The sequence below is a fragment of the Dendrobates tinctorius genome, unplaced genomic scaffold (genome assembly GCF_039654945.1).
Source record: "Dendrobates tinctorius isolate UK_male_01 unplaced genomic scaffold, ASM3965494v1 ptg000296l, whole genome shotgun sequence".
NCBI classification, from domain to species: domain Eukaryota; kingdom Metazoa; phylum Chordata; class Amphibia; order Anura; family Dendrobatidae; genus Dendrobates; species Dendrobates tinctorius.
In genome coordinates this window covers 3,223,584-3,248,990 of record NW_027361963.1, presented here as the reverse complement: position 1 = coordinate 3,248,990, position 25,407 = coordinate 3,223,584, and the positions used below count along the sequence as shown (strand labels likewise).

The following is a 25,407-nucleotide window of genomic DNA, read 5'->3' as shown; positions in this document are numbered from 1 at the left end:
GGCAGCAGTTTCTATATAAACAACTATTAACAAAACTAAAACAAGAAAAAACAAAATATGCTTCAAAAGGGAGCTGTCACGATCCATGTTGAATTGTGACAGATAAAATCGCATGTTACCTTTTTTTTCCTTTAAACTGTTTGCTTAATGTGAGTTTTTGCCCCCAGTGGCCATTAGGGTCATTACACAGTGGCGTTGTCAGTTCTAATTTTGCCCCCGGTGGTGGCTAGTATTATTGCACGGGAATAACTAGCAGTTGTGATTGCTCTAGCTCTGGCCTATAAAGGAGAGTGAGGTGGTCTCACTCACGGTTGGTGATATTGGTCTTTTCCAACCATTCTTTGGGAAGGAAGGAGCTGGAGAAGAGTCCCTGGCAGCTCAGTCAGAGTCCTGGTGTGAAGGAGTAACAGTGAGGAGTTTCTTGCAGCTCTGTCAAAGCTTGGTGGAGTGGCAGCTATTGTGGGGAGCAACAGTGAGGTGTGTCTTGCAAACCTTGGTGGAGTGGCAGCTATGGTGTAAAGCTGCACTCGATTGCTGGACTCTGTTGCTGGAAGGCTGCACTCAGGTGCTGGACTCTGTTGCTGGAAAGCCGCACTCAGGTGCTGGACTCTGTTGCTGGAAGGTTGCACTCAGGTGCTGGACTCTGTTGCTGGAAGGTTGCACTCAGGTGCTGGACTCTTGCTGTAAAGCTGCACTCAGGTGTGGGACTCGGTTGGAGGAAAGCTGCACTCAGATGTTGGACTCTGTTGCTGGGAGCATTAGCAACAGAGCAAAGCTAAGTAGTTTTTCCCTGTTCCTTTCCTCAATGTGTGTTTTAGTGCAGTGGTGGGATTAGTTTCTGCACCGTCCAATTCACTAGAAAGGGATAGGTGCAGGGCGAGCTAGGGATTTGAGGTATCCAGTGCGTCGCCCGGTGCGGAACGGGCCTAGGGATCGTTAGGAGTGTAGAGACACTGACTCAGGGTAGTGCAGGAGGTCTCCACGTCCCCATTCCCTATCGCAGGGCCCACCATTGTAACTGTTTTCCTGGTGTTTCCCTTAATTCTGTAAATTCGCCCTGCTGGAGGTGGTGTATCCAGCTGCACGTAATATTATTTAAATTTGCCCTGCTGGAGGCGGTGTATCCAGGGCCATGGGTGTCACAGAAATTCGCCCTGCTGGAGGTGGAGTATCCAGTCACACGTGACATGACAGGAGCATAGTTTCGTGCTCCTGTCACAGTCCAAAAAGGAGGGTACCATCACTGAACACAGAGTCCGGTATCAATGTTATCTTGGACGTTTGGCGGAAAGAGCTCCTATCATAAAAAAACAATGAAAGAGTTCTATTTCCTGTACACCCATATCCAGCGGCGTGACTACCGCGGTCGCAGTTGCGATGAGGTCCGGAGTGCTTAGGGGCCCGATCGCGGAGCTGCAGCCCCTCATTGGCTGTGCAGCTCTGTGCTTTGATTGGCTGTCAGGCTGCAATTGGCCTGGCGTGATGGCTGCTCTGTGCGCACAGGACCTGTGATGAGGTCACAAGAGTGGAGGAGTCAGGGGTCACATAATCAGGAGCCTCCATGTATTCAGGACTCTGTTGTGCTGGTTGTCATGGTGCTGGATGAGGGTAAGTTTATGTGTGGGGTCAGGAGGGGTTTACAGGGTGGATGTAGCAGAGCAGTGTGTACAAAGTGTACGGAGCGGAGCCATGTGTGTACGAGGTGTACGGAGCGGAGCCGCGCGTGTACGAGGTGTACGGAGCGGAGCCGCGCATATATGAGGTGTACGGAGCAGAGCCGCGCATGTACGAGGTGCGGAGTGGAGTCGCAGGTGTATGGAGCGGAAATGTGCATGTATTTTGGCATGGGGGGCCCATTTGGAAGTTCGCACCGGGTCCCATAGCTTTGTAGTTACGCCACTGTCCATATCTATATACGGCAGCAAACAGATCTGAATTTTTTCCCACCTGCTCCCACGTGGGACCGCATCCACTCCTCAGCTTCTGCTAGGGCTGTAAAAATCTGAAGAGCCCTCATAAACAATTAAAAGTCAGGCAGGATAGATCATTGAGTATAGAATATTCTGTTATGAATGAGTCACCGAGGAGGAAAAAACAAAAAGCAAGCTAAGCCCAGAAAACTGGAGAGGTTGGTCACTAGCGGATTGCAGACCCCTGATCCTATCCACAACAACTAGCAGTAGCCGTGGAGCATGCCTATGGTGGTCCTAGACGCCTTGTCACAGCCGGAGAACTAAATAAGCCTAAAGAAAGAAAGGGAAAATCTAAACTGCCCCAGAGCAGACCCCAAAGCAATAGACAGCCCCCAACATGTATTGTCGGTTAAACAAGATGAAAACACAGACACAGGTAGAAAGATAGGCTGAGCAAACGATGGGGCCCTCGCTAACTAGAAAGGACAGGAAAGAAAAGCAACTGTCTGCAATCACACAAAAACCCTGCCAAAAATAATGTCCAACACGTCTGATAGAAAAAGGCCCTGAAGTCACTAGACTTCAAAATCACTATATCAGCACTCAGGTATATTCTGAAGACAGAGTAAAAGAGATCAACTGATCAGAGACAAAAATGGGAATCCAGCCCAGCCAGGGCTGGCTGAACACAAAAACTAAGTAAACCAGACAAAAACTCATATGAACAATAGCAGAGAAAACTTAGCTTTAGGAAGGCAGCAACCAAACTGGAAACCAGGAGCCACAGTCAGGAAAAATCACCAGCAAGAAACTAGGGAGTCGGCTGCCTTAAATCCAATCAGAAACTCCAGATGTCCAATCACAGTCCTCTTCCTCAGGTGGCCGGTCTCTGCCATTTAGATCAGCTTCATTACCTCCCTTCACCAACAGAGGGAGTCCAGATAGAGAACTCACTATTCCTCTGTCAGCACAGCCAGCTCCACAACCCTCACCAGAAGTCAGAGGCAAACCCGAAAATGAGCTCACAACAATATTCCTTTCTCTGAGTTGTTTCTTTATCTCCATGAATTGAGCCTGCTGTTTCTGTAGCTCCATAAAAAAATGTAGAAATATTGAAATAGTAGCATTATTGAATTTGATGGGGCTTTTTTTGCCTTGCCATGCAGAGTATAGTATCTCTGTCTCTACAATTTAAGAGGCGTGCCAGGAAAAGTATCGATGGGGCACCCAGAGGAAGAGGCCTTGTACGAACCCTATGGGCCCTTTTCACAGAGAATGTTGAGGAATATTCATCCAATAGAGTACCTTTGAACCAGCTCTCCAAGAACTGCTTTGGCCGCTGACCCTCTGTTAACCCAATAATGCAGATATTGTTCCGGCGTAGTCTATTCTCTAAGTCATCCGCCTTCTGCCTCCAAGCATTTATGGAACCAGCCACTTTTGTCAGTTTAGTCTCCATAGGTGCAATATTATCTACTAGGTGGGACACCCTTGATTCAACTTCCGTGATACGACCTCCCATGGACTGCATATCCTGTCAGAGATGCCCCTCATCAGAATACACCTCCTCTAATTCCCCAGTCAGGGATGTCCGAGTTAGAGGTATAGCCATAGCTCCCAACCGTCCCGATTCTTGCGGAACAGTCCCGTTTTTAACCCCCCCACTCGCTTCCCGCCCGGGACTCTATTTTTCCCGCACTGAGCCGCCACGCCTCCCATGCACTGACCCCATCCTCGCCCTCCCAGAGAGCCACCGCACCCTGCAATGACGTCCTAGGCTGTTCTGTGGCTGTGCGCACAGGACCTGTGATGAAGTCACAGGAGGGGAGGAGTCAGGGGTCACATGATCAGTGGCCTCCATGTCTGCACTCTGCAGGACTCTGCTGTGCTGGTTGTCATGGTGCTGGATGAGGTGAAGTTTCTGTGTGGGGTCTGGAGGGGTTTACAGGGTGGATGTAGCAGAGCTGTGTGTGTACGAGGTGTACAGAGTGGAGCTGTGCATGTACGAGGTGTACAGAGCAGGGCCGTGTGTGTGCGAGGTGTATGGAGCGGAGCCGTGTGTGCACTTGGTGTACGGAGCAGAGTCGTATGTGTACGAGGTGTACGGAGCGGAGCCGTGTGTGCACTTGGTGTACGGAGCGGAGCCGTGTGTGTACGAGGTGTACGGAGCGGAGCCGTGTGTGTACGAGGTGTGCGGAGCGGAGTCATGAGTGTACTTGGTGTACGGAGCGGAGCCGCATGTGTATGGGGTATGCGGCGTGGAGCCATGTGTGTACGGGATGTACGGAGTGGAGCAAAGTGTGTACGAAGCATACAAAGCGGGCTTTTCCCATGGACACAGGAGTAAACGGCGGAGCTCTGAGAAGCACTTTAAAACTCGCACATGACATTCCACCGGAAGTGATGTGCTGGAAGCTGACCGTAAATGAGGTAATTCCATGAGGAGATTGTGACGGAACCATGGAGGCACTTCAGGGAATGCTTCAGATCCATTGTGTCCTCCTCCGACAGCGCGGACAGCGGGATCACCTTGGAATCGGGGATGCCGGGCATGTGAGCCAATCATGATATCTCCTGCACCGGGAGGCTCAGGTGGGTATTACAATGGGAGCCGGGCTGCTATAGTATCTTTATAGAATCTTTCTTTATTTCTTTCCTTCTCTCTCTGTTTCTCTGTTCTTTCTCTGTTTCTTTCCCTCTCTTTTTCTCTGTTCTTTCTTTCTCTCTCTAATCTTTCTTTTTTCTTTCTCTCTCTTTTCTTTTTCTCTCTGTTCTTTCTTTCCCCTCTTTCTTTCTTTCTTTCTTTTTCTTTCCCCTTTCTTTCTCTGTTCTTTTTCTTTCTTTACTTCTTTCTTTCTCTCGCTCTGTTCTTTCTCTGTCTCTCTGTTCTTTCTTTCCCCTTTCTTTCTCTCTCTCTGTTCTTTTTTCTGTCCCCTCTTTCTTTCTGTTTCTTTCCCCCTCTCTCTCTGTTCTTTTCTTTCTTTCTGTCCCCTCTTTCTTTTTTTCTTTCTTTCTGTCCCCTCTTTCTTTCTTTCTTTCTGTCCCCTCTTTCTTTCTCTGTTTTCTTTCTCTGTTCTTCCTTTCTCTTTCTCTGTTCTTTCTTTCCTTCCCCTCTTTCTTTCATTCCCCTCTTTCTTTCGCTCTCTCTGTTCTTACTTTCACTCTGTTCTTTCTTTCTCTTTCTCTGTCCTTTCTTCTCTCTCTGTTCTTTCTTTCTCTCTCGCTCTCCTTTCTTTCTGTTTTCTTTTTTCTCTCTTTGTTTTCTTTCTTTTCCTCAGTACCTGTCAGTGGTGTGCCCACAGTACCAGCCACTGTGCCCATAATGCCAGCCACTGTGCCCTCAGTACCAGTCAGTGTGATCAGCAGTGCTAAATGGGTTAGGTTGAGCGTGGACATGGGTGCGACTAGTTGTGAAATGGGTGTGGTCGGGGCATGGCCTAAAATTTGCTGTGGCACGCTGTGCGCACTGCAACCTTTATCCCTCTTTCCCTTCAAATGTTGGGAGGTATGGGCCTGCAAATGATGGAGGGGGCTGCCAATGATGGAGCGGGGCTGCCAATGATGGAGGGGGTGCTGGAAGTGATGGAGGGTGTGCTGGAAATGATGGAGGGTGTGCTGGAAATGATGGAGCGGGGCTGCCAATGATGGAGGGGGTGCTGGAAGTGATGGAGGGTGTGCTGGAAATGATGGAGAGGGCTGCAAATGATGGAGGGGGTGCTGGAAGTGATGGAGGGTGTGCTGGAAATGATGGAGGGGGTGCTGGAAGTGATGGAGGGTGTGCTGGAAATGATGGAGGGTGTGCTGGAAATGATGGAGGGGGTGCTGGAAGTGATGGAGGGTGTGCTGGAAATGATGGAGGGGGTGCTGAAAATGATGGAGGGGGCTGCCAATGATGGAGGGGGGCTACAAATGCTGGAGGGGGTGCTGGTGCTATGGAAATATATATGCATATGTGTATCCATAGATCTCACTTGCCTGCTATAGGCTATATACTGCTATATACTCATATACTCTTATATAGGCTATATACTGCTACATACTCATATATGCTCGCTTGAAGATATGATCGTAGCTGTCTTGAAACTTTGTAACCATTCTACCAAGGATGACCTAATCCGTCTGGAGAACCAACGTGACACCCATTGTCTTGTGCCTTGGGAAATATCTAGCAGACATAGTGAATAAGGAAGTGAGGCCAGATGTGCCAGCCGATATCAGAACATTGCTGAGACAGCAGGAAAATGGGCCGTAAATTATATTGCTAGAATCAGCTTTTTTTGGTACACTCTTCCATATATGTTCATGTATTCAAACTGACCAATTAAACTAGAAGTTCAGCCTTTATGTTAATCAGATAACCTCCCTTTCCTACATGTATCCATAAATATAGGTATGCATAATAAAGCTTCAGAGCATTGAAAGAATCGATTGCTGTCTCTGTGTACAGTTCTTTTCTTCCAGTTGAGCGCTCAATAAGACTCTGTCTAATTTGGGCAGGCCACAGTACGCACAGGGGTAAATTTACCCAACCATAAATTTTCCACATCAATTTGGCGCACCAATGCTGAGGGCTTTGGATGAAACGCACAGGGACCCAGCTGACCGGAAAGACGGGGGTGCCGTTACGGGCCTGGTCCAAGGGACGGAGGCTGCAGCTCCATAAGTAAGGTAAGAAAATTCTGTCATCTTGCCTGAATGTCCCGTGTCCAGCCTGGGTCTGTACCCCTAGCCGGTCAGGTGTGGTCACCACCGTATCCCAGGTAGAGTGTAAAAAGTCCACCCTTATCTAAACCCTGGGATAAGCTAAGTGTCTACTGTGGTTCTGTGTGTCTAAGATCCGGGTGAGAGAGTTGGTGGAAATTGTGACAGATTTGTGCTTGTAGTTCCTGGGAAAAAATCACTGAGTCTCTCTGACTAAGTCAAATCACGTCCCGGCACCACGCGGAGGTTTTGACTTAGACGGGATATCACAGGTGAATTCCTCTGAAAAAGCTGTCACGGTCCCCGCACACTCACACACGGAGGCGTCAGCTTCAAGGAGGTATCACAGGTGAATCCCTCGGCTGTCACACGTCCCCGCACCACGCGGATGCTGGCAGACTGGAGAGATATCACAGGCTGATCATTGGAGAGATTACCACGGTCCCCGGATGCACACGGAGGGGTGATAATCTAGTGGGGTATCACGGCGCCCGTCTCCCAGCAGACGGAGGGTGATACGTCCCGGCGTCAACCAAAACGCCACAGGTGATTGGCAGTTACCGGTTACCAGCAGCTGTTTCACATACGAGTCGCAGAACAAGGGCTTTCGATCTCTCACCCCGGACGTCTCTGTGTTTGCCACCCCGTGATGTGCCATTTGCTTTCCATGTAGACCCGGGACTTTGAAAGTCTAAAGTCTTTTTTGCATTTCCTCTTTTTGCCTGTAGGGTGTGTCCCTGATATACATTTTTCTCAGATTGTCACATTTTGTTTTACACTCTGCTGTTTGCATAATTTTATCTTGCATTTTTGGTAGTGGGTTTTTTTTGTTACTGCCGTATGAGAATTTTCAGGAAAGCTGGGTCATTTTGAGTGTAACACTGTAGCCACAGTCTGCTTTTTTGGTTTTCCATTGTTCACAGATTTTACAGAGATGTAGGCATAAAAAGAGGAAGTTGGGTGCCTGCATTCTGCATTAGCACTTTTTTGGTTGGAGGCTGTACTAGTTTTTAGATTTTTATTTTTCTTTTTGCAGCGTTTTAGCGTTTTACCAAGGTTTACCAATTTTTATGGGTTTTTTTCCCCTCCATTTTCCATGTATTGTTTTTTCTGATCTTTCTGAGTGGTTCTTTATATACGTTTTAATTTTATCACCTTTTCGGTTTATTATCCTTTAAAAAATCTTTTTAAAATGTTTCCTTTTTTCGTTTTTTTTTTTTTTATCTCTTTTAATTTTTCTTCCGAGTTTTTCTTACACCTTTTTTTTGTGACAGTTTATCAGTTTTTTTAGTTTTTACTTTTTATCTTTTCAGTTCGATTCCTTTTTTCCCCTCAAAGAATGATTGCCTGTTTTCGAGTTTTTTCAGTTTTCTTTTTCCCCTCTTGTCAATTTTTTTTTTTTTTTATTCTTATCCCCTGTTTTCGAGGTTTTTGCCATGGGGAATAAGTTGGGCAAAGAGGAGGCTCTTTTACTTCCTGGAGAAAGAACTGCCCTCCAAGTAGTGGCTGAGCAGGAAGGTGTTACATTTTTGAAAAATTACGGACTGCTCATGAGAATATGCGAAATCCACCAGAAGGGCAGATTGCAAGCAGCAGAATGGCAGGATGTATTAACACAGAAAAAGGGAAAGTTAGTTGATGTCAACTTGCTAAATGAAGCCACCGCATGGTTCCGAGTAGCAGCGGACCTGCATCGGTGTGGAGCCACTGAGAGATATGTGGACAAACCAGGAAGTGATTTTTATGTGTACAAGTTTGCAAAACGTATTAAACCATCTGCACCTCCACCCTATGGTGAAGGACAATACTGGGTGTGTGTGGTCTGCTCTCAGCAGAATCCACTGTACAGGGAGCGAGTACTGCAAGTCTCAGCAAGCCTGCCCAGGATGCTGGCAGGGGGAAGCTCACAGCTTCCCCCCCTCTGCTCTTTCATCTCTTTCACGTCTCTCATTCCCTCCTACCTTTTTCTTCGCTGCTCCTGCTCTCTCAACCCCACCCATCTCCTCCCTCCCTTCTGGCTCTGCTCCAAAGCTCTCTCTCGTCACACCTTTCATCTGTACTTCCTCTTTCTTCACACTCTCATGGTTCGGTGGTACCAGCTGGGCCAACGCCCAATCCAGACAATCCAGTATCCCTGTATCCCGTTCTAACAGCACAAGGGACCTTTTACGTGCCACACACGGCACAACCAGTGTCCCTCATGCACTCGGGATGACGCTGAAGATCCTCAAGTTAACACTGATGCAGACAACGACCAGTCACACACTCAGACCCAGCAGGAGGCAGCCAGCTCCGCTCAGCTGGGAGGGGGGGAACATCCTGCTGCAGAGGCAGATGAGGGACAGGTGGATCAGGCAAACACCACATTCTCACCCAGGTGGAATTATGGTCCTCAAGCATTGCCACTGCAGCAGAGGGGGGAGATGTACAGAAAGGCATCCCATAAATCAAAGCACCCGCAGTACCACCCTGTGCTTGATCACAACACACAGTATCACAACCCTTCCTCTGATGAGGATGATGACGAGGGAACATCTTATATGTTACCTAGCACTAGGAAGAGAAACCCACAAGCACCACATAGACAGGGAAAGGTAGAGGCACCGCCCTTACACTATGTGCACTTCACCCCAAGTCAGGTGACCAGTATCCTTAATAATCTGCCAGACCCAGAGATGAACCCCATGCCATTCTATCGAAGGATGCAGCAGAACCAGCGCACATATGCAGCAACCTGGAATGATTTCTGGGCCGTGATGGAAATAAAAGCAGGTGATGCATTCTGGCCAATCATGAAGGAACACTTTAAAATTCCAGCAGGACTAAATGTACACGCATGGGAATCAGGACCGAAGCTGATAGACCAGCTCAGAGAATGGGCCAAAGGAAGATTGGCTGGACAGGCCCTCAGCCTGCAGGACATGAGTCAAGACAAGACAGAGACTGTGGAGAAGTTTCATGGCAGAGTAATGCAAGTCTTCCAAGACCTGGGTTTCACCATACACGACCAGATACACAGGCAGATGCTGGCACAGGCCTTTGTGCATGGACTGAGAGAACCAATCAAGAAGCCACTAATAGTCGCCAGACCAGAGTACAGGTCAATAGCAATGGACACCCTGCTCACAGTGGCCAAGGGGATCGAATCCCAGCCAGGAGTGCGGAAGACAGCCTCCCTCATGTTAGCCACTGAAGGAGAAGAACGAATGCAGGATCAGGAGAGCTGGCAAGTGTTTCAACTGTGGAAAGCCTGGCCATTACCGGAACCAGTGCAGAGCACCCCCACAACCGAAGACTTCGCCCGGAGGAACAGGCCTGGAACGGAGCACAGGGAACAATGAAGAACCCCGTCCATAGGACAGGGGCAAGCCAGGTCCACAAGACACCACACTCCTACCATGCAAGACACCCCCGGTAGGACCAGTACCCCAAATTTCCCTGGAAGTGGGTGGCGTTATCAGATCTTTTCTTGTGGATACTGGTGCAGCCAGAAGTGTGATGAGACACTTGGAACTCCCTGACCCCGCCTGTTTGTCAGAATCCTCTGTGTCCTGTGTGGGGATCGATGGTCAAGCCAGACAGTCCCAGCTCACAAAGCCTCTGAACGTGGGGACACAGCCAGGACACTCTGTTCTGTCCCAGTTTGTGGTGTCAAGAACCTGTCCACTCAACTTGCTGGGAGCAGACCTACTGCAGAAGATGAAAGCAACCATAGTGTTCCAGGAAGATGGGACTGTTGTGACGAACGGCCCACCGCCGTTCGTCCAAATACGGAGGACTGATGGGGTCCCACTGCCACCAAAACGCGACAGACAGCGGACCCTGTGTCACCACTATGTCACAGTCCCACCACTGACACGGGTGTATCGGCGGACGGAGGGACGAGACACAATGCCGGCACACGGCTATCACAGGCACAGTGGGGGCTTATCTTAGTTATCCCACCACTGGCACCATGTGACCAAAAATATCCAGTAAGCTAATCTCGCTCTCACAATTTGCCGCAGGGGGTATTTTGGATGCCCCACCACTGCTAATAATCTTCCAAGTACTGCAGGGATTTATGTATATCCCACTTTCTCAGTTCCACTTTGGAACTCGCAGCTCTCCGGCGCCCCCCTTACCCTCAGGTCAGTCAGGGAACTGCACCTAGGATAATTAGTCGCCGGACGGACTGCCTGTTGTGAACCGGCAATTAGGCTTTTGCAGTAAGGGAATTATCAATGCTGTGGCCACAGCCCCTTATTCAGCAATATAAGACCCTTCTGTACTGCCAGCAAGCCGCAATAGCCGTACACAACGCGCTGCCACCAGTCACGGTTACTTAATTCACAGTGTTAAATTAAGAGGGTCCGTGGCAAACCCCTTGAATTAGTAGCGATTATCTATCAAAGGCGTTTAGTTCGATTCTTAGAGCATGGAGACAGGCTAAATATTAAATCATTTATTTTCCGAAAGAGGACAGTGATTACAGATAAAAGTTGCTATAAAATTGAGACATAAAATATGTACAGTACAGATATAAAATAAAGGGATTAAAAACAGAGGTACACTCACGGTTGTTCATGACTCTTTAGGCAAACCCATGCGGCGGAGAAAGAAGGCGGAGCCACACATCTCCACTCATCTGGAGTTCTTGTCAGCACAAGGATTGGAGCTCTTCTGAGCTGGTTTTGCCAAGGGAATGCCTTATAGGCTTTGGTTTGTGACATCACGGAGAGATGCATTCTGGGTTGATCCCACCTCTCTCATCCAAGTTATATTTTGGCTACAAAACTTAGATTAGCTATAACTTTATGGGAGAAGCTGGTATGGACTCATCAGTGGTATCATGTTTCCCAGCGTAATGAGCCCATCAAGAAAACATCAAACATCTATGCGATATGACCGTCCATTTGGGAGCAAATCATATCTCAGGTTCTGGACAGGTTAGAACTTCGAAAGATACCCTATAGCGGAGCTGGGACCGCTCAGATTATGAAAATATGATTTTCATATCTCTACTTTGTACGGTTTTCGCAGGGCAGGCTCTTAAAGGTTTACTTCTAACTCCTGATTTCAGACAAAGAGTTTTTTCTTCCCGCACTTTTTTTTCCCTCTTTCAGCTGAGGCTGAGAGAAGCCAAATGGTGTGGCAGGAAGTTGATTTATAACACCTGGGGGGAAGGGAAGCTGCTGCAGGGTACAATGTAACTGAGACACTGGCAGGCAGCTTCTTACAAACTGGAGGATTTTTAGCACATTGCAACAGAAAACATATCTTGCAGACATTGTACATCACAACTGTGATGCTCTCCTCACCCCTGACCCAAGAGGAGACAATCATGCTGGCGGTCCTGCAGGAGCCTCAAACAAAAAAAGCAGGCCTACCCCAGGAGGTACTGGACGTAGTACCAGAAGATCTGTGGTCCAAAGGGCCCCAGGATGTGGGGAAACTTCAAGTGGCCCCGGTGCAGGTGACACTCAAGCCAGGCACCCTGTACCCACGCAAGGCCCAGTATCCCCTGTCCATCGCCCAGAGCCAAGCTGTCTCTGACCAACTGAAGGTCTTCCTGGCTGTAGGAGTCATCGTTCCCTGCACATCGCCCTGCAACACCCCGCTTTTTCCAGTTAGGAAGAAGACGGCGAAAGGAGAACCCGCCAAATTCAGAATGGTGCATGACCTGAGGGCGGTGAACGAAGCCACCATCTTTGAAACCGCAATTGTGCCAAATCCGCACACTCTGCTCTCCAGTGTGCCCACCACAGCAACCGTGTTCACGGTGATAGACCAGGCCAACGCCTTCTTCAGTGTTCCTCTCCACCCGGATGTCCAGTTCCTGTTCGCCTTCACGCACCAAGGTGTGCAGTACACATGGACAGTGATGCCTCAGGGAGCGCAGAATAGCCCCTCACAGTTCACTAAGGCAATGTCCTTCGTTCTCGCTAACTGGATCACAGACCATGCAGAAGTAGTCCTTCTACAGTACGTGGACGATTTGCTCCTGTGTGCAGCCGACAAAGACACCTGCGCTGCACACTCCTTGTCTCTCTTATTCTACCTGGCAGAGCAACAATGCAAGGTCTCGAAGAACAAAGTCCAGTGGTGTCAGAAGCGAGTTACGTTCCTGGGTCACTGTATTGCCCACCAGATAAAACACCTGATGGATGACCGGAAGACCACTGTGGAGCAGATGGCTCCCCCGACAACCCCGAAAATGCTGCAGGCCTTCCTTGGTCTCGTCTCATATTGCAGAACCTGGATCCCGGATGCTTCAGTCTTAATGTAGCCTCTGTACAATTGCATCAACGTAACCCCGTTCCTCCTGTCGGACGCAGCCTTCATCTCGTTCAGGAAATTAAAAGACTCCATAGTCTCCGCGCCTGGACTAGGCCTCCCGGACTACGAGAAGCTGTTTCGTCTTTACCTAATGGAAAAAGAAGGTCATGCCACTGGCGTCCTGACACAAATCCACGGAGGAAAGCAGAGGCCTCTAGGCTACTTCTCAGCCCACCTAGATCCAGTTGCAAGGGGGGCCCCCTCCTGCATGAGGGCAGTGTTTGCAGCACACTCCCTCCTGGACAAGACTTCTGACATCATCCTTGGACACCCTCTGGAGATCCTAGCTCCACATGACATTTCAGCAATCCTCAATCAGACCCAGCTGAAACACCTCTCCACCGCCAGACACCTCCGCCTCCAGTGCTCTCTACTGCTGCCTGACAATGTCACCATCTCCAGATGCACAGTCCTCAATCCAGCCACTCTACTCCCTCTCCCTAGGGGGGATACGGATCTGGACTCCTCAGATAAAAATCTGCAGGATACTTTTCACAAGGATCTGGACTTGCTCTGTACTGATGACCACGATTGTTTCAGCAACAGGAAACAGCAGGATTACCTAACGTGGCGGAAGAGCCACTGACCAATCCAGAGTTGATCCTCTACGTTGATGGCTCCAGATTTGCAGATGATGAAGGGAAATTCCACACGGGATGTGCAGTGACCAGCAATCAAGAAATCCTGTGGTCCAGAAGTTTGTCGCCTAACCTGTCAGCCCAAGAAGCGGAACTGATAGCGCTGACCAAGGCCTGCCACATTGCGAAGGACAAAACTGCAAACATCTATACCGACTCCAGGTATTCACATGGCATAGCACATGACTTTGGACCCATCTGGGCTGCAAGGGACTTCATCACAGCAAGCGGAACAGCTGTGAAGCATCATGGAGCCATTAAGGACCTGCTGAATGCACTCCAACTTCCGAAAAAGGTGGCAGTGTTAAAGGTTAAAGCACACGGGAAACTGAACACAGTAGAGGCACGAGGCAACAACATGGCAGACATGGCAGCCAAAGAAGCAGCCAGAGGAAGACAACATGGAGAGGAGGAAGAGGTCGTAGAGCCGGACGGTTATTACGTGACGACTGAAGACAAGAAGACTGAAGACAAAAATCCTGATGAGATGACGTCCTGGGATCTGTTCTAGAAGCTGCAAGATCAAGCACCGAAGGAAGAGAAAGAAGGCTGGATGTGAAAGGGGCAACGCACCAAGAAGGAAGGGTATACGCAATGGACTGCAAGCCCTGCTTACCCCGAAGCATGTACCCAATGATGGTCCAGTGGGCACATGGGCCCACACACAAATCCAAGACACAGATGAATGATCTGATTGGTGCTTACTAGAGTTGAGCGAAACGGGTCGAAAAAATTCAAAAGTCGCCGACTTTTGGCAAAGTCGGGTTTCATGAAATGAAACCCGACCCTAGGATGAGGTCGGCCACGAGGTCGGCGACTTACGCGCCAAAGTCGCGTTTCAAAAGTTTGTTTTGCGCTCTTTTTCAGCCAATCAGGATCCACGGACACTGTGGGCAACGTGATGACATAGGCACGGGTCACCACCATCTTTCAGAAGGGCATGCAAGGGATTGGCTTGCTTTGGTGGGCGTCACAGGGGGTATAAAAGGGCGTGCACGCCGACCGCCATCTTACTTCTGCCGATCTTAGTATAGGGAGAGGTTGCTGCTGATTCTGTAGGGAGAGCGTTAGGCAGAGAAGACGACAAAAAAACTGCTTCTGCTGCTAGCGATTTGGCATGCACAACACACCAGTCACTGTGTGTGCAGTGCAAGGGGAGGCTATATAGTGGTGTATCAGTGGTGTTGGTTGTTGGGCTGCCTTCTAAGGCTTCCTGACATTCCTGCATTGCTGTTTACCCACTGCTCCGCAAACTGCTTTTTTAAAAGCAATCCCAATTTTTTTTTTTTGTCCTGCTGAGAAGAAAAAAAAACTGCTTCTGCTGCTAGCAATTTGGCCTGCACAACACACCAGTCACTGTGTGTGCAGTGCAAGGGGAGGCTATATAGTGGTGTATCAGTGGTGTTGGTTGTTGGGCTGCCTTCTAAGACTTCCTGACATTCCTGCATTGCTGTTTACCCACTGCTCCGCAAACTGCTTTTTTAAAAGCAATCCAATCGCCCTTATCCTCTAGTCACTTTTGTCACAGCTGTGCCATCGAGCCTGTCACATAGCGCTCAGATATTCATTGGGCCTCACACAATCCAAAAGTGTCCAGTGTCCAAAAGTGTGTGCAGAGATTCAAAATCTCCCTTATCCTCTAGTCACTTTGGTCACAGCTGTGCCATCGAGCCTGTCACATAGCGCTCAGATATCAGTGGGCCTCACACAATCCAAAAGTGTCCAAAAGTGTGTGCAGAGATTCAAAATCTCCCTTATCCTCTAGTCACTTTGGTCACAGCTGTGCCATCGAGCCTGTCACATAGCGCTCAGATATCAGTGGGCCTCACACAATCCAAAAGTGTCCAGTGTCCAAAAGTGTGTGCAGAGATTCAAAATCTCCCTTATCCTCTAGTCACTTTGGTCACAGCTGTGCCATCGAGCCTGTCACATAGCGCTCAGATATCAGTGGGCCTCACACAATCCAAAAGTGTCCATCCAGTGTCCAAAAGTGTGTGCAGAGATTCAAAATCTCCCTTATCCTCTAGTCACTTTGGTCACAGCTGTGCCATCGAGCCTGTCACATAGCGCTCAGATATCAGTGGGCCTCACACAATCCAAAAGTGTCCATCCAGTGTCCAAAAGTGTGTGCAGAGATTCAAAATCTCCCTTATCCTCTAGTCACTTTGGTCACAGCTGTGCCATCGAGCCTGTCACATAGCGCTCAGATATCAGTGGGCCTCACACAATCCAAAAGTGTCCAGTGTCCAAAAGTGTGTGCAGAGATTCAAAATCTCCCTTATCCTCTAGTCACTTTGGTCACAGCTGTGCCATCGAGCCTGTCACATAGCGCTCAGATATCAGTGGGCCTCACACAATCCAAAAGTGTCCATCCAGTGTCCAAAAGTGTGTGCAGAGATTCAAAATCTCCCTTATCCTCTAGTCACTTTGGTCACAGCTGTGCCATCGAGCCTGTCACATAGCGCTCAGATATCAGTGGGCCTCACACAATCCAAAAGTGTCCATCCAGTGTCCAAAAGTGTGTGCAGAGATTCAAAATCTCCCTTATCCTCTAGTCACTTTGGTCACAGCTGTGCCATCGAGCCTGTCACATAGCGCTCAGATATCAGTGGGCCTCACACAATCCAAAAGTGTCCATCCAGTGTCCAAAAGTGTGTGCAGAGATTCAAAATCTCCCTTATCCTCTAGTCACTTTGGTCACAGCTGTGCCATCGAGCCTGTCACATAGCGCTCAGATATCAGTGGGCCTCACACAATCCAAAAGTGTCCAGTGTCCACAAGTGTCTGCAGAAATTCAAAATCTCCCCTGTCCTATAGACACCTTGTACCTTGTTTTACATTACTATATAGTTTGTTGGATTTTGTCTACATTTCTACCAAAAATGAGGAAGGCTGGTGGAAGAGGCCGTGGAATTGGGCGGGGGTTGGCAGCTGGTAATGATGGTGTTGGTGGTGGATCTGATGGTAGTGGCAAGAGCAAAATAGGACCGAATGCAGGAGGTGCTGACCCTGCGTCATCGTCTGGCTACATAAGGCCTCGAACGCTTAGTTTTCTAGGAGTTGGCAAACCGCTTTTAAAGGCAGAGCATCAGGAAAAAGTTTTGTCTTACATTGCTGACTCAGCCTCCAGCTCTATCGCCTCCTCTTCTTCAGTTGTAAAAAGTAAAAGCACTGAGTCGTCATTGGAGGCTCATGTTCATGAACCACACCTTTCCTTGTGTCCTTCACCCCAACCAAGATTGAAGGATGATGCAGGCCATACTACTGATTACTCCATGGAGCTGTTTTCACATACCATGCCTGGATTATCAAGTGAAATGGTGAATTACCCAGGCCAAGATGAATCTGACATGGAGTGCACTGATGCACAGCCGCTGATGGATGATTCTGCTGGTACATTCACTCAGAGCACTACATTGTCCTCGCAGTGTACAGAGCCAGATTCTGACCCTGATGAGACTCAGGTGCCCCTTCCCGCACACTATACCACCATACACGGTGACACAGAGGAAGGTGCACATGACATAGAAGAGGAGGTGATGGATGACCCAGTTGTTGACCCAGATTGGCATCCATTGGGGGAAGAGGGTGCTGCTTCCAATAGCTCAGATGAGGAGCATCCACAGCAGACATCGACATCGCAACAGCTGTTATCTGGCAGGCCCGGAGCACTCCAAAGACAGGTTCCAAACATCAAAAGAGTTGCTGGACAGCTTGTCCAGAGGGTCAAAAGATCACAGCGTGCTAGGCCGCAAAATGTCTGCCAAAGTAGGAAGAGTGCAGTGTGGCACTTTTTTGACCAAAATCCTCATGATCAGGCCAAGGTTATCTGTAAGAAGTGCGCAAAGACCTTTAGCCGAGGGAAAAATCTGAAAAATTTGAATACCAGTTGCATGCTTAGACATTTAACCAGCATGCACTTGCAAGCGTTGACACAACACCAAACCTCAAGTGCCACATGTGCAACTGATCACAACGAAGGTAGTCAGCAACGCTACATTGTTTCCCCCACTGTAAGCCCACCGGTTAGCACAGCAGCAAATGTTGAGGTGTCGTTGCAAGACCACAGCAGTCAGGGAATCCCACTGTTATATCAACGAAAGACTGATTCTAGGCCATCAGAAAGAACACCAACTCCATCACCATCATCAACCCTCTCTCAGTCCGCCCTGTCCACCGCTACTTCCACCATATGCAGCTCTCAAGTCCAGCTCACCCTCCCAGACACTATGAGTAGGTCAAGAAAGTACTCAGTCTCTCATCCGCGTACACTGGGTTTGAACGCCCACATTGCCAAACTAATCTCGTTTGAGATGATGCCCTTTCGGTTGGTGGAAAGCACAGCTTTCCGCGAACTCATGGCCTATGCAGTACCACGCTATGACCTACCCAGTCACCACTTCTTCTCTCGCAAAGCCATCCCAGCCCTCCACCATCATGTGAAAGACCGCATTGTCCATGCACTCAAGCAGTCAGTGAGCGGAAAGGTGCACCTCACAACTGATGCATGGTCCAGTCGGCATGGCCAGGGCCGTTACGTGTCCATCACTGCGCACTGGGTTAATGTGGTGGATGCAGGGTCCACAGGGGCAGCGGTGGTGGGACAGTGCTGCCTAGCCCACGGTATAGGAAACAGTTGGCTGTAGGCGTTCGACCCTCCTCCTCCTCCTCCTCCAGAAGCGAAAGCTCGTCCACAGAGCGCAGTCGTACGAGCACTCCATCTGCAGCTGCCACTGTTGCACACGATGTGTCCCCCTATCGAGCAGCTAGTGGAAAGCGTCAGCAGGCTGTGTTGCAGATGATGTGTTTGGGCGACAGACACACCGCCGAGGTGCTAACCGAGTACTTGAAGCGACAAACTGAGTCATGGCTGGGCAGTGTACATCTTGAGGCAGGCAAGGTAGTTAGTGATAACGGCCGTAATTTTGTGGCAGCCATAGCCCTTTCAAAACTCAGCCACATACCTTGCTTGGCTCACACCTTGAACCTGGTGGTGCAGTGCTTCCTCAAAAATTATCCGGAGTTAACAGCCCTGCTCCAGAAGGTGCGAAGACTGTGCGCGCACATCCGCCGGTCGCCTGTACACTCCGTTCGTATGCAGAAGCTGCAGCGATTGCTCCACCTTCCCAACCACCGCCTCATTATCGACATTGCAACAAGGTGGAACTCCACCCTGCACATGGTGGAGCGGCTGTGCGAGCAGAGGCAGGCCATAATGCATTTGTGGGAGGATACACGGCCAGGCACTTTGAGAGCAGACATGGAGTTGACAGGTGTGCAGTGGTCGAAGCTGAAAGACCTTTGTAAAGTCCTTCAGTGTTTTGAGGAATGCACACGGCTGGTAAGCGCAGACGACGCCATCCTAAGCATGAGCATCCCACTTATGCGTCTGCTCATGCAAACTTTGACGCACCTTAAGGAGCAGGCGTCTGCAGCCAATGTTGATGAGGAGGAAGAGGATGAGGGAATCCTTGATGACATTCAGCCATTGTCTGCTCAGGGACCTCTCCTGGACGAGGTGGAGGAAGAAGAGGAGGAGGAGGATGATGATGGGGATGATTACTTAGGGGAGGAGGATGCATCTCGTGGGGCAAGTGAAAATGTTGGCGTGGCAAGGTCTGGTACAGGGTTTGTGTGTGACTGGGGGGATGTGGATTTGCAAGAAAGTGCTCCTCCACCCAGCACTCGCAGTGCATCATTGACACCGGGAACATTGGCCCACATGTCAGATTATGCCTTGCAGATCCTAAAAAGGGACCCCCGCATTGCCAAAATGATGAACGATGACGACTACTGGTTGGCCAGCATCCTGGATCCACGCTATAAAGGCAAATTACAAAACATCATGCCACAGGAGAACCTTGACCTAATATTGGCTAATAAACAAGCAACTCTGGTAAATCGGTTGCTTGAGGCATTCCCAGCAAACAGCAGCAGTGATGGTTCTCACATGAGCCGTACGGGCCGGGGGCAGCTTGGCAGAGGTGTTCGTGGTGCACACAGCAGAAGTGGCGTAGGAGACAGGGGTTTCATGACAATGTTGTGGACTGATTTTTCAAATACCGCTCACACAACTGGTAATACTGCATCGATGGAAAGTGACAGGAGACAGCAGTTGTCAACTATGGTTACAAACTACTTTTCCTCCCATATCGAAGTTCTCCCACACAGGTCATTCCCCTTTGACTATTGGGCCGCTAAACTGGACACCTGGCCTGAATTGGCCCAATATGCCTTACAGGAGCTCGCTTGCCCAGCTGCAAGTGTGCTATCGGAAAGAGTCTTCAGTGCAGCTGGATCAATCCTGACAGAAAAAAGGACCCGTCTGTCAACCCAAAATGTGGATGATCTAACCTTCATTAAAATGAACCACGCATGGGTTTCCAAGGATTTTGTCCCACCTTCCCCTGATGACACATAGGGTGACAGAAAAATGGCTTGCTTTGGTCCACCTCTTCCTGGTACTTCACCTATTTCGCCTTTTGCATCAGCTGAATGTCCAACATCAACATATGCCACTTTCTAAAACTCCCTAACTGTGCTGCCTCCCCCCCATGGCCGGGGTCACCACCTAGCGCACGACACCGTGCGAGTGCCGTTGCCCTGGACAGGTGGGTAGGCCGACTCTTGGGCGCGGGCACTGGCACAGGGTCCCTCATAGTGCAATCAAGTGTCTCTGACGGTGGTGGTGCACACCCGCCGTCAGACACACCGCTGTACTATGAGGAGCCCAGTGCCAGTACCGACGCCCACGAGTGGGCCCCCTTGCTTGGGCAGGGCCCCAGCATTTGCAATCTTTACGTCTCCCTGCTCCTCCGCTGTGTAATCTGGGCCGTCAAATCCATACTGTGCCTGACACCGTCTGAGCCTGCCTCCTGATGTATAGACATATATTTTGAATGTGTACACTATCCATACATGTTATCCGGGGAAAAGGGACCCTTTCTAACCTTTGTGCAATCACGTGCAATCCATACTGGGCCTAACACCGTCTGAGCCTGCCTCCTGAGACATATATTTTGAATGTGTACGCCATCCATACATGTTATCTGGGGATACGGTACCCTTTCTAACCTTTGTGCAATCACGTGCAATCCATACTGGGCCTAACACCGTCTGAGCCTGCCTCCTGAGACATATATTTTGAATGTGTACGCTATCCATACATGTTATCTGGGGATACGGTACCCTTTCTAACCTTTGTGTAATCACGTGCAATCCATACTGGGCCTAACACCGTCTGAGCCTGCCTCCTGAGACATATATTTTGAATGTGTACGCTATCCATACATGTTATCTGGGGATACGGTACCCTTTCTAACCTTTGTGCAATCACGTGCAATCCATACTGGGCCTAACACCGTCTGAGCCTGCCTCCTGATGTATAGACATATATTTTGAATGTGTACACTATCCATACATGTTATCTGGGGATACGGTACCCTTTCTCACCTTTGTGCAATCACGTGCAATCCATACTGGGCCTAACACCGTCTGAGAATGATAGATGGGGCCCACCATACACTGGAACATTCCAAAGGTGGACATCAGACACTGGAGCAGCATTTACAGGGCCCATTATACACTAGAGCATTAGAAATGGGGCCCATTATGTTTGGAGCATTATTTGGGCCCATAAGACAGTGGAGCTTCATCCATGGGGACCAACATATACTGTAGCATTATGTGGAGCTCATCGTATACTGTTTCAAACATTATATGGGACCAATGATTCTGTATGGAGAAATAGATGGGCCTCGTCATGAGATGTAAAAAGTGAGGTATTTTTCATTGTACTATACCGCTATTTCTCTGCCGTATCGGAGCATGATGAGTTGTGGTATGTGTTAAAGGGGCGCTCTTTCGCCCAGGGCACATGAAAACCTGGAGCCAGCCCTCCCCCCCCCACAGTCTGTAGCCAAATAACCCCCATTTTTCAGTGCGTAACTTGTATTATGAAGTTAATTAAGGTTGACAAGCTTAAGTAAGAAGAATTGATGCTTTTGGCATTCAAATGGGCACTGTAGGTGTGTTTCCTGTCCTCCTCTCACTGCCGACTTTTATTCCCCATTGACTTACATTGGGTTTCGTGTTTCGGGACGACCCCGACTTTTCCCTATAATCGGACGATCTTGCTCGACCCGACCTTTGGAAAAGTCGGGTTTCACGAAACGAAACGCGACCCTAAAAAACCAAAAGTCGCTCAACTCTAGTGCTTACTGGTTCGCTCCAGGGATCTCCACCCTCACAGCCAAGTTCACCAGCAGGTGCTTGACCTGCAGCAAATGCAACCCTGGATGACTGGAGAAAGTTCCCCCACACCATCTAGTCAGACCACTATACCCCTTCCAGAGGATCCAAATTGACCACATCCAGATGCCGCCGAGTGGAGGATTTGAATATGCCCTTGTGGTCGTGGACGTGTTCTCAGGATGGCCTGAAGCCTTCCCAGTAAGAAACCAGTCAGCGAAGACTACTGCCAAGAAGCTGCTCTCAGAAATCGTGTGCAGATATGGGGTTCCAGAAGTGATAGAGAGTGATCAGGGACCTGCATTCACAGCAAATCTAACACAAGAGATCTGGTCAGCAGTAGGGTCAGACTTAGGCCTACACACTCCCTACCACCCCCAGAGCAGTGGAAAGGTAGAAAGATTGAATGGAACACTCAAGAATAGGATGCTGAAAGTTGCCCAAGAGACAAACAAACCATGGCATGAGACACTCCCCATTGCACTTTTTAGTGTCAGGCACACTCCCAGAGGCCCAGAAAAACTGTCACCATTTGAGATTCGTTTGGGTCTAGCCCCAGGTTAGGGGTATTCTTCCCCCAGCAGTTGACTATGCAATATGATACCTTGTCTGCTTATGTGATCAGTTTGACAAAAAAGCTTGCTGATGTCCATTCTCGAGTTTTCTCTTCCCTACCAGATCCAGGATCAGTACTCGGCACACACTCCCTGAAGCCGGGTGACTGGGTGTTGGTGAAGAAGTTTGTAAGGAGAACGCTCGATCCCAGATTTGATGGTCCCTACTAGGTGCTGCTGATGACACCAACCTCTGTGAAACTAGAGGGAAGACCCACTTGGATCCACGCATCGCATTGCAAGAAGGCACCTGTACCAGAAGACATCCCTAAGCCAGAATGATTCTGTTTATTCTCTGTGTGATACAAATTCTGGAGGTGGGAGCACCTTTTACTGAAGATATCACCAAAGATGGGGACGATACTGTTTTCTGGTTTGACACATCAGCCCACATAATCACATACCTATTCGATTACTGTGGCATTGCCCACCCACACGGCTAGAGAGACTGGGAGAAGGGACCCAATATATGTGTTGTAGATGATCATTGGGGAGATGATTGTGCATATTGGGGAGCTGCCGCATGGAACACTGGAGAAAGTTGGGGGTACAAACCTCAGTCAGCCTTGGACAGAAAGGATAGAGATGGTAAATCATTAATTGACCGCATGCGCCTTACTAAGCAGGCTTATGTGAAAGGGTGCAACACCAAGGGCGAATGTAACCGACTCATACTCAGCATTGAAAATCCCTCTCCAGGTGATGCAGGTACATATATACTGAGTAGTACCTGGTCAACCGATGGGCGCCGCCCTCCCGTACACTACTCGGGAAAATTCAAGCTAGCAAACAGGGCTGACAAACCCAAGGCACCCCAAAAGGTCCCCAGTAACATGAGAGTGTTGGTAGATCCCACCTATGAGGAAACCCTAGCAGTAGAGACAGGGTTCGTTGAAACCAACTACTGGCAAGAATGGGTAAAGTATACGGCCCAACAGCACAATGGGAGCGGCTGTTATGCATGTGCAGGTGCCAGACCCCACCTAGGCACACTGACACTTCATCCCAGAATCCCAACAGGCCTGCTTCCTCAGTATATACACCAACTCCTCTGACTCCACATCTTGTGAGAACTGGAAGTCTAAGTACCCACTCTTGGTCAAAGATACGCCCCCTGGGGTAGGAATAACAATCTACCCTGGTAATTACACCTGTTACACACGCACAGGAGCTGGCAGAGATGTAAAAAACTTCACTGAGGGGTTTTGCTCAGAATTTAGTACTACCACTGTTAACCTGGTCAATCATGTGGTTTCCTTGGGTGACATATACTGGATCTGTGGGGACATGAAAATACGTAGTAGACTAGAAGGTGTTTGGATAGGCCAATGTGCTCTGGCAAAGATCCTGATGCCCTTCCACCTTTTTCCTTACACACATGAGTCTACACCACTTACCGTGGTAAGAAGACCAAGAAGGGAAAGTGCCCCCAAAGGTAGTTTTGATCCACATGTATACATAGACACCATAGGTGTGCCTAGGGGGGTACCTGATGAATACAAGGCCAGAGACCAGGTTAAGGCAGGATTTGAGTCATTACTGCCAATAATAACTGTAAACAAGAATGTGGATTGGATAAATTACATCTATTATAATCAACAGAGATTCGTCAACTACACCCGAGACGCTTTGAAGGGTCTGGCAGACCAGTTAGGCCCCACTTCCATCATGGCGTTCCAGAATATAATGGCCTTAGACATGATTCTAGCCGAGAAAGGAGGTGTTTGTAAAATGATCAAAGACACATGCTGCACTTACATTCCGGACAACACTGGTCCAAATGGTAAAGTCACAGTAGCCATACAAAAACTCACTGAGTTGTCTGAGGAGCTGAAACAAAACTCAGGAGTCACTGACCCCTGGGACCAATACTTTGGGTGGATGAGCGGGTGGCAGAGAATGCTAGCGCAAGTCGGAACAGTCATACTGGTGGTATTCATCTTGGCGATAATTGCTGGTTGTTTTATTCTCCCTTGTATCCGCAGGATGATGGAAAAGACTGTCCATGATACCACAAATTTGATGCCATTGACTGCTATGGATGTCTCATCTGTCAAAATCGACATCCCACCTCCACTGCCTGACAACCTCGTCGAGCTACCAGAACTGCCTCTTGAAGAGTACACACCCCTGGATACGCATGCCGCTGAATATGAGACTATGATTCCGCCAAACCCCCAGTAGGGACAGACCTCCTGACCGCCCATTTGCGAAAAGTCTGTACAGAGAAGGATGTATACGTTAGGCGTATGTCAGTCCACTGGCAGCACAAAAGAGTTGCAGCGCATTGGGCCAGGCGCAGGATTTTAGGGCAAGTGTTATCTAAGGGGGGATTGTTATGGAAATATATATGCATATGTGTATCCATAGATCTCACTTGCCTGCTATAGGCTATATACTGCTATATACTCATATATTCTTATACACTGCTACATACTCATATATGCTCGCTTGAAGATATAATCGTAGCTGTCTTGAAACTTTGTAACCATTCTACCAAGGATGACCTAACCCGTCTGGAGAACCAACGTGACACCCATTGTCTTGTGCCTTGGGAAATATCTAGCAGACATAGTGAATAAAGAAGTGAGGCCAGATGTGCCAGCCGATATCAGAACATTGCTGAGACAGCAGGAAAATGGGCCGTAAATTATATTGGTAGAATCAGCTTTTTTTTGGTAAACTCTTCCATATATGTTCATGTATTCAAACTGACCAATTAAACTAGAAGTTCAGCCTTTATGTTAATCAGATAGCCACCCTTTCCTACATGTATCCATAAATATAGATATGCATAATAAAGCTTCAGAGCATTGAAAGAATCGATTGCTGTCTCTGTGTACAGTTCTTTTCTTCCAGTTAAGCGTTCAAAGACTCTGTCTAATTTGGGCAGGCCACAGTACGCACAGGGGTAAATTTACCCAACCATAAATTTTCCACATCACTGGAAATGATAAAGGGGGCTGCAAATGA

At 48.8% G+C, this 25,407-nt stretch overlaps 1 protein-coding gene and 1 long non-coding RNA gene across 2 annotated transcripts in view; both read left to right on the top strand.

The window, feature by feature from the left end:
- Positions 1-25,407, top strand: part of LOC141073068 (uncharacterized) — a 258,205-nt gene that overhangs the window by 100,403 nt on the left and 132,395 nt on the right. The gene's annotated exons all lie outside the window — the stretch shown is intronic.
- LOC141073107 (uncharacterized) lies at positions 6,338-25,258 on the top strand. Its single transcript, XR_012226950.1, has 2 exons — positions 6,338-6,581; positions 24,420-25,258. It is a non-coding gene; the product is annotated as an uncharacterized lncRNA (long non-coding RNA).